At 44.0% G+C, this 9,137-nt stretch overlaps 1 long non-coding RNA gene across 2 annotated transcripts; it reads left to right on the top strand.

Annotated features, from left to right (window-relative positions):
• Positions 1 to 399: 399 nt before the first annotated feature.
• On the top strand, positions 400 to 7,495 carry LOC134478127 (uncharacterized). Of its 2 annotated transcripts, none has more exons than XR_010050563.1 (3): positions 400 to 672; positions 3,090 to 3,169; positions 4,511 to 7,495. It is a non-coding gene; the product is annotated as an uncharacterized LOC134478127 (long non-coding RNA). The 2 variants fall into 2 exon arrangements; XR_010050562.1 differs by having other exon boundaries at positions 403 to 623.
• Positions 7,496 to 9,137: the final 1,642 nt, after the last annotated feature.

The following is a 9,137-nucleotide window of genomic DNA, read 5'->3' as shown; positions in this document are numbered from 1 at the left end:
CCAGCTTGACCTGCATAGCGAGACCTTGTTTCAAAAAAACAAATAAAATAAATAAAAAGTTTTACAACACTTTAACACCAGACAACAACACAACCACACAACAACAGTTATACTAACATAAAAATATGAATTTCTAGTTCCACATAAGCAGTTTCACCTCACTTGCAGATTGCATTAGAAGCCAAACTGGAAGCTCTTTGTGAAAGTAGGGTTGGGACAAACACCCTCCCGAGGCCCTGCATTTTTCTGCAGGTGACAGAGTTGCCAGCACCACTAAAGTAAGGCAGGAGGACCGCGCAGGGCCAGATCTGCTAGGGGTCCTAAGCAGAGGGCACCTAAGACCTCGCCGAGATGTACGGCTTGGTCCTGTAGAGGGAGCCGCTGCAGTTCTGAGTCCCCGCAGGGCGCGGGGCGGAGCCTCGGGTATGAGAGAAACTGGAGGCCGAGACCCAGGAGCAAAGGACCGCAGGCGACAGAGGCTAGGAGAGGCTGTGCTGGGCCCAGGAGCGCAGATCGCCGGAAGGAGGATTCTCCAGCCCTGCGTTCCTGGACGAGAGAGGAGGGAGGTCCGCGGCCTGGGCATCTCACAGAGCTGGTGGCAGTGTGTCCCGAGAGCTGGCTTGGTAAAGGACGAACTTCCGGGCAGGCTCGGTGTCATTCTTGATCTGGGAGGTATTTGTATTCTGGGAACCCCTGCTGTTTTCAGACAAAGAGGTCCCCTTCTTTTGCTCTGCCCGGAATATGACATCCTAATGGGAGACCTGGGTTCTTGAAGTAGATAAGGAGTTCCAGCAACTCCACGCCAAGGCACCTGACAGACGTATGGAGGATGTTTTACCTAAATGTGTGCAAGTTGATACTAGAAAGTCAAATCAATCTGTAATGTTACCTGTTGTGGGATAGGGAATGGGCCAGCTGGCATGGACCTTTGCTTTTCAGGACTAGCAGGAATTAACATACTAGAAAGTTGATGAGGAAGGATAGAGGGTGTGGAATCAGATACTTCCCACCTTCAAGCCTTAGTCTGACTTGCTGCTTGTTCGGGAAATGCACATTGCCACCGTCTGGGAGTAACATGATTTCTTAGGCAAATACAGTCGCTTCCTATGTCTGAATGTTTCTTTGCATAACAATGAATTTACTGAACAGATCCAGAAATTATTACAAGGTCATATAAACCATTTTTTAAAAACAATCAAAACCTACTGCAAATCTACATGGGGCCGCTTTTAAAGAACAATAGCAGCAAGAGGGTACATTTAGCTCTATTCTCATGTAAAAAGAGGCTTGTTGTTTTAATTAATGGGAAACTACATTACTGGACTTCATTCTGTGTTTTGCATGAAATCCCTTAATCCTCAGACGGATGACATTTCAATTACATGCTTTTGTATTCACTTGTGAAAAGAAGCAAACTCCATCCTGTCTCGTAAAGCAACTCAAAAAATAAAAATAAAAAGATGCAGTCATCTTCAGTTCTCTTTCATTGGAAGTTTTGTTCAGAAATGAAAGGTCTACTGGCGTCTGCTGTGATCTTTGTGATGGAGACACTGAACACTTATGGCATGTCGGGCCCTCTCTGAGCTGTGTACAGTCACAGGCCACTTAATGACAGGGCTAGTTCTGAGAGATGTGTCATTAAGCAATTTGATCACTGTGAAAACATTATAAAGTGCACTTACCCAGCCTAAATGGCATGCAGCAGTCACGCGACATGGCCTCTTGCTTCAATCAAGAGACATGGAAAGCAGAAAATGTGTAAGACCCGCGTTTCACAGCTTCATTTTTCCTAGGCAGGAGCACATGCCAGAATAACTATAGCTAGTATACTGGTGTACATTAACCTATAACACAACTGTTTATCACTATGAAGTATATGTACTATTTATAATTGCATGCACAATACTTTTATACAACTGGCAGCCCAGCAAGATTATTATACCAGCATCACCCCAAACTTGTAAATTATGCTTTATGCATAATTTATATTGTAATGGCTTTGATGTCACTGGGTGACAGGAATTTCTAACTCCATTATAACCTTATGGGACCACCATACTGTAGTACATGTGGCCTATTGTTGAATGGAACGTTGGCATGTGCGGCATGGGATTGTGTATTAATTCATTTAGTTCTTAAAAGCAACACTTGGAGGTGGATATATTATTATGCTGTTTACAGAGGAGGAAATTGAGAAAACAGTACAGTGCCTAAAATCGCAAAGCCAGAAAATGGCAGACTAATCTCGGAGTCCAGGCAGTCTGACTCCCACACGCTAAGCTGCTCTGCCCGTTTCATCATTCACACATCCTGGTGAAAAAGACCCACGCTCCATCCCATCTCCTCTAGATCAACTCTAAACAACCCTTGACCACCTTCTGTTATCTTCTACAGTAAGTTTTGCTCAGGCATGAGAGGTGTGCAGGAGTCTGCTGCAGTGGGGACAGATTTCCTTTGTGTGGTGGAGCACAAGGGGCTCTGAGCCTTACAGATTTCAGCCGATTAAATCTCCACCTCTGCCCACACATTAGCAGATTTCTTGGTAGCATATGGGAGCTTTGAAGTCAGTAAAGTCATCACCTGGCATACAAGTGACAATCTTGAAGTCAACAAAGCCTGGTGTGCAAATAACAATCACATTGAGGTGTATGTAACTGGTAGGTCTCAGCTGAGTTGCTCAGAAAGGGATCTGTTGATATTTTTTCATGAAATATCCTTGAATGTCATACTCTGTTCCAAATATAGGAATAGTTGCTCATTTTAAGAGCAAGAACAGCCAGTTTAGAAAAAGGAAGTCAAGATGAAGCTTCTCTTACTGAGAGTGCTAAGAGCCTCCCGAAGCCTGGGGCCCATCTAGGCTAACAGAATAATTTACAAGGAGGCCTTGGCTGCCTCCCTGTAGGAGACTCACACTCTCCTTCTCGAGTACATGGAAGGAGAGCACATTTCTCAGACTTCTTGCAGTTGGACACAGATATGGGAACAGTTTTGTCCAATAAAACGCGGGTGGGAACGGCACACGCTACTTCTGGGATGAGGCAGTGAAAACCTCCGTGTGAGTTCCCAGCTTCCCTGCGCTCTTCTTGCAGCCAGTGGAGGCCTTGAGTTGATGATACCTTGGACCTGCAGAGTGGTCTGAATCACCACGTGGAAGACAGCTCCTGGACAGGTAGGGCACTCGGGGTAAATGGGAAGATTTGTTGAATTAAAACGCTGAAATTTAGGTATTGTTTGCTATTGCAGCAAAGTGTCACCTACTTTAACTAATATACTCACCTTTCTTAGTCTTTTGGTTTCCTTTTCTTGTACAGGCAATTTACCAACCCCCTGTATTTTTCAATGCAGAATTTTAAAAATTCCACTTTCTCTGCATTCCTATCATGAACTTTGCTTTGGGATCTAACAGACTTGTAGATATATGATTGTATATGACCGGCATGTTTATATCATTTGCCAAAATATTCTAGTCTGCTCTCTGCCACACTTCTTCCTTCTTAAGAAAATCTACAAAAGGACTCAAATATGTATAAATACCCCAGTTAAAAACCTACCTTGGATTCATTGTTCTTGAAATTTCTTCACATGTACTTCAGAGTCTTTTTATATACTAAATAAAGTTGGGCCACCTTTGGAGAATTCACCTAACTCCCATCACTTTGGTGGAGCTGTTTGTGTCACATGCCTCATACTCTGGGGTAACTGGAATAGGACTGTGGGGTGTTCACATGGAATACTTTTGTGCTTACAAACACACACACCACCATATATGTACAGAATAGCTGAATTTGATTGACTCAGAATAAAATGTTGAGATTTGTAGCAGGAAACTTGGACAAAAGATAGAACTGGCATTCAGAATGTGGATTTTCAGTTTTGCCTGGTATCACCAAATGATTCTTGATGAGGTGGTCCAGCTCACGTAGATGGCAGTATTTCTTATGCTTTCATTCTGCACTCACCTCTTTACCCTGTGGCCTAAGACAGAATGAGTTGTATATTTAACCTTCAGAAAGTCTTCCTAGCTAACCACTCTTATCTGGATGATTGTATTTGTTGAAAAACATACTCATTGTAAAAAAAAAAAATTAAACAATTCATAAAGGCAATTGCCTGAAATCTGACCATCCAAGAAAAATTATTAATATTTTGGTAAATAACCTTGCAAACATTTCTGGCAGCAGTGGCTAAGTGTGTACAGCCAAGGCTGTGCTCATCTATTGCCTGCCTTTTTGCCTGACAGTAAAATTATGAACACCTTGAGACAGTTTTCCAAAACCACAAGACCTCTCTGCTTTTCTCTGGCTTGGAATAGTGTCCAGGGTTAAAACTGAGAGGCAGGGAAAATAGGAGGGTACACAGGGGTGGGTGCAAGCTCCCCATAATTTCCTCCTGGAAGGAAAGTGCTGCCACCCATTGTCACAGCAAGAGCAGTCTGCAGAGTCAGGATGCGCTAAAGCCTCTGGCTTACTCCACAGCAATCACTTCTCTGTTACCACCCATCTTCTGCTAGCTGTCCCCCTGCATCCTCCGTGGCATGAGGAATGAAGAGGATCTGATGACGTAGGAGACTCGAGGCCCCAGCCTCACCACCCGGAATATGACAAGAATATGAAATGTCTGCTGACTTGGGAGTTTGCTTTTCCATCTCCCAGCTCAGGGAAGAGGGCCGTGGTGCCTCTCTACAGCTCTCTGACTGAGAATCACTACTACAGTCACTCTTGCTGGTAGGTAAGGATTTGAAAGGCGATTGGACAATGAGGACACTATAATTGCTATTATCCTAGGAGGTGGGGCTTGCTCAGAAAGAGCAGGTTACTGGAGGCTTGGCCTGGAAGGGTATGTCTCCCTCCTTGGCTCCTCCCTTGGCTCTTTACTTCCTGCCTACCATGAGGTGAGCCCCTTTCCTCGGCCCAGGCCCTTCCACCATTACATTTCTACTTGGGGCCAATTAACCATGCAAAGACTGAAACTTCTGAAACATGAGCCAAATTAACTTCTTTACCTTTTAATTGTGGGTGACAGGTATTGCATCTCAGCTATGAGGAAAATAAAACAGGGACTATGCCCTGCAGTACATAAACCTTTGGGGGACAAACCACAGCAATAGTGAAGAAGGCCTTCTACCGGTCAAAGGCATGGCCTGCCTTCACCGCTGAGATTGTCTTGCCCAGAGAAGACCCCAGGAGTTGAGGAGAAAACATCCTTTTTTTTCTTTTTGAAAGCTAAATTTTGTTTTCAAGAAATAAAAGAATATGAAATTTCTTGAATTTGATATTGTGGCTTAACATGAAGAGTTGTTACATGGCCAGGAGACCTGGACAATCACGCAGCCTCAGGCCCTGAGGAGAGTCCTCTTTGGTTTCACACTGCTGGTGCATCTTGAATCTCTTCATAATTTTTAAACAAGGAGCTCCATATTTGCATTTTGCATTTATGTGAAAATTGCATTTATGTGCAAATCCTACTACCATACCTTCCTCCAGTGTCCTTCAGTTACATAAGTTTGAAGACTTTTCTCTCTTGGGGAAAATCCTCACTGATAGAGCCTGAGCAGTTAAGGAGAGCATTAGCCACTGGCCAAGCCATACGTACCATGACTGCCTTGGTTCTGCCTGCTATAACATTTGCGTGATTCTCCTTCATGAAAGTGGTTGTCACATACATCATTTTTAATGAAAATATAACCAAATATAAATTTAATATGGTTTATCTGAAAATGAAATGTGAAACCCATGGTGGCACATAGTAAAATTAGCTGAGATGAGAAGGAGGCTGCTCATGGAAACATATTTGGGTGGATTTCAGAAGAGAAGACTCGAGAAATCCTGGGAGCTCTGTGAGTCACAGCCCACCCAGTCTCCTCCCAGTGACACATTCCTGCCCAGCACTGGCAGCTCAGAACATTCCTCCTACAGAGTCGGCCCCTGCTTGTTCCTTGGCTTTTCATTTGGAGAGATCTTTAGAAGTCATCAATCAGTCTGCCACATTTGTCATATATTTGGAGCTGAGTAGTTTGCTTTCAAAGTTGTCAGATCCTGACATTTGTGACATTTTTGTAGTTTGTTCCTAGGTTCTTTGGGCTCATAAGGACTCGTTTACACAAGAACATTTTTCTCCAAGATTCTGAAATTCATTCACCTTCAGCATGAGGCTTTCAGAGTCACAGTGCATGCTGATCATGCACATACCCAAGGATGTCAAAGGTACAAGTGTGACCAGGAGCCTGGCAGCTGAGGCACATCCCTCCTACTCCATCTCCTCTATGCCCACAGCTGCTCACATTCCATTAGCTGCAGGTTTCTTTTTCTGTCATGAAGTAAAGTCATTACACAGCCAGAGAGTCGGTGTCCAGATACGGTGCAGGGCCTGCTAAGCAAGACAAGCCAGCTGCCCTTGCACCTTCAAGGAACTGCAACCAGCAACAGTAGCTGAATTTGAATAAATCCTTCTGAGCGTGCTTTCTAATTGTTCTGCACTAAGTGTGCATTACTTCTGTAACATCTTCCTAAAGTATAAGGAATAAGGATTGTCATGAGTGCTATAAATGTATAAAGTGCTCATGTACAAAACACATACCTGTTAGAATTTCTTCAAGGTATTAAAGGAATTGCAATCTCAACACTAGCAAGCAAACCCAGTCTGGGAACCAGCACCATGTGTGGGCCCAAGTCTCTCCCAGTGAGTTCAGTGCCATTCGTGGACCAGGGTTAGAGAGAACAAAGCCACGCCAGCAAGCAAGCCCAGTCTGGGAACCAGCACCATTCGCAGGATGCTGCCAGATTGGAACAACCAGAACCTCCCAGCTCCTTCCAGTGCATGAGCTGGCAAACAAGAAGTACCAAATACCCCACACACACCCCACACCCCACACCTCCACCACCACCCCACCACCCCACCACCCCATAAGCAATTGGCTTATCTGAAGAAACCCAGGCTGTGATGATAGCAATGGAGGTGAAATGCAATTGGATGCCTGTGGTACTTGGTTGTTTAATAATATTGCAGGTCTAGAGGCAGTGGTCTAATCACAGAGGATAGCAGTATACAGTGTGGCATGTAGGGGGATCTCCTTCTGAGGACTGCAGCCATTGTTGATTCCCTATGGTCTTGATTTGGAAGGTCTGTATCATTTCTATTGTTTTGTTGGGTTGGGTTTTACTCTCTTTTGTTTTGTTTGATTATGTCAAATCCGATGGCAGAAGCAGCTATTTCAAAGATAGCAAGATATATTATGGTAGCAATTTTGGATTTACTATTGTCTTGCATTGAAGTCCTTTATTGCATTCATTGTCTGGTTTTTATTGTTTCTGTTCTGTTCTGTTTGATTTTCACTATATCTGAAGCTATCTGCAGGTATTTTGAAGACATCAAAAGGCATTGTATTAACCATTGTTGATTTCATAATGTTTTGAAGTCCTGTATCTTTTACACTGGTTTGTTTTATTCTCTTTTATCCTCTTTAAAATAAATAAATAAATAAATAAAACAAAAAAGAAGTAGCAATCTCCACTAGATATCTGCTCCTCCTAGTACACAGCTAGCAAATGTTCCCTGTAGGTTTGACTCCATTTCCCCTAATTACCAAGTGGTAATGTAAGTATAATGGATCCTGTCTCTTAGGATCGTGTGTGTGTGTGTGTTTGTGTTCTCAGAACTGGGGATTGAATCAAGGGCCCTCACATTGAACTATATCCCCAGTCCTTTTTACTTTGAGACAGGGTCTCACTAAGTTGTTAAATTGCCCAGTCTGGGCTCAAATTTGCAATCCTCCTGCTTCAGCCTCCCAGAGTGCTGGGATTACAGGTGTATGCCACTGCAGCTGACTCTTCTGAAGCTCTTTCTGAAGATTCAGTGAGTGTTACAGGTGCACATCCATCAGATGTTACCTGTTACTGTGGGTCCCTCTCTCTTTCCCACGCCCTCTCCTTTCCCTGTCCTCTTCACCAACACCACCCCCCCAACCCCAGAATCTCACAGTTGTCCCCGACTTAGGAACATTCACGTTGTGAACTTTCATAGGTGCACTGCGTAAGACTCACTTTGGAGGCTTACAAAACAATCCAACTTATGGACCATCTTCCCATAACCAAACTGGTTCGTAAGTCAGGGACTTACTGAATTTGAACGCAGCTGTCAGCCACCTGGGCTGAGACCGCCAGACTTTCTCAAACTTTAAATGACCATGGGAGCTTATCAAACTGCAGGCCTGCTTCAGAGGTCCGAGGCTGAGACTGCGATTCTGCATTGGTAACAAGCTCCTAGGCCACACTTTGGTCTAGGACAGGTGAGTGGGGCCAAGTTAGCGTTCTTTTAGGATTTCCAGGAACAAAATGCCCTTAGATGTGTTCAGATGCAACCTCTCCTGTGGATTCTCCTCTTTCTTGGGTAGAATTATGTCCGTAAGTAAACACAGTCACCTATTTCAATATGTAAGACTCTGCCCTGCTTCTGAAATATAAAGGCATTTGTCACAACATATGGCCTCTACCCATCAGAGCTTCTATTTGACATGTCAGTTTACAAATCCAGGCGGCCACACAGAGCCTATTTTCAGCATTAAACAAGGACTGCAGACAACAAATGAGAGTGAGACGGGGCCTCTCTTCTGAATTCTGTAAGGAACTAAAGCCTAAATACTTACTTTGAAATGTTAAGGATGAACATATACTCCAGATGCAGGGCGGCATTAATCAGCCTTAACTTTTAATGTGAGAGTCCTGCCTCTCTATACAAACACACTCTCCCCCGGGCTATGGGATGTCCCAGGGTATTGTGGAGCATTCATGGTCACAAGTTTTTCTCATTTCTCATTAGGGGAGGAACTGTGGGTTGAGATACAGAAGTCATCCGGAACATAAACACACAGGCTGGAGGCTGCACCACACCGTTGTTTAGGGAGCACATTTATCTCATTTGACTGCGTTTTGGGGGGCTTTTGGCTCCTGCTTTACTCCATTTGCAGATTATTATTTGCTATGGAAACAGTGATGTTTTCAAAACAGAATAGTTCATCCCCAAAAGTACAAGTTCTTATGAGGTTGAGGAGCAGCCAGCTGAGGTCGAGCCCCTCAGCCCTGTCTCGGATAAAGCAGTCTGGCAGGCTGTGGGGTGGCATGCTCAGGAGAAAGCATCTTTTT

The sequence above is a fragment of the Cavia porcellus genome, unplaced genomic scaffold (assembly GCF_034190915.1).
Source record: "Cavia porcellus strain 051 isolate PalLab524CR breed Dunkin Hartley unplaced genomic scaffold, mCavPor4.1 scaffold_11, whole genome shotgun sequence".
In the NCBI taxonomy this organism is placed as follows: domain Eukaryota; kingdom Metazoa; phylum Chordata; class Mammalia; order Rodentia; family Caviidae; genus Cavia; species Cavia porcellus.
Note: the sequence above shows the minus strand (reverse complement) of the source record. Positions and strands in the feature narration are given on the sequence as shown.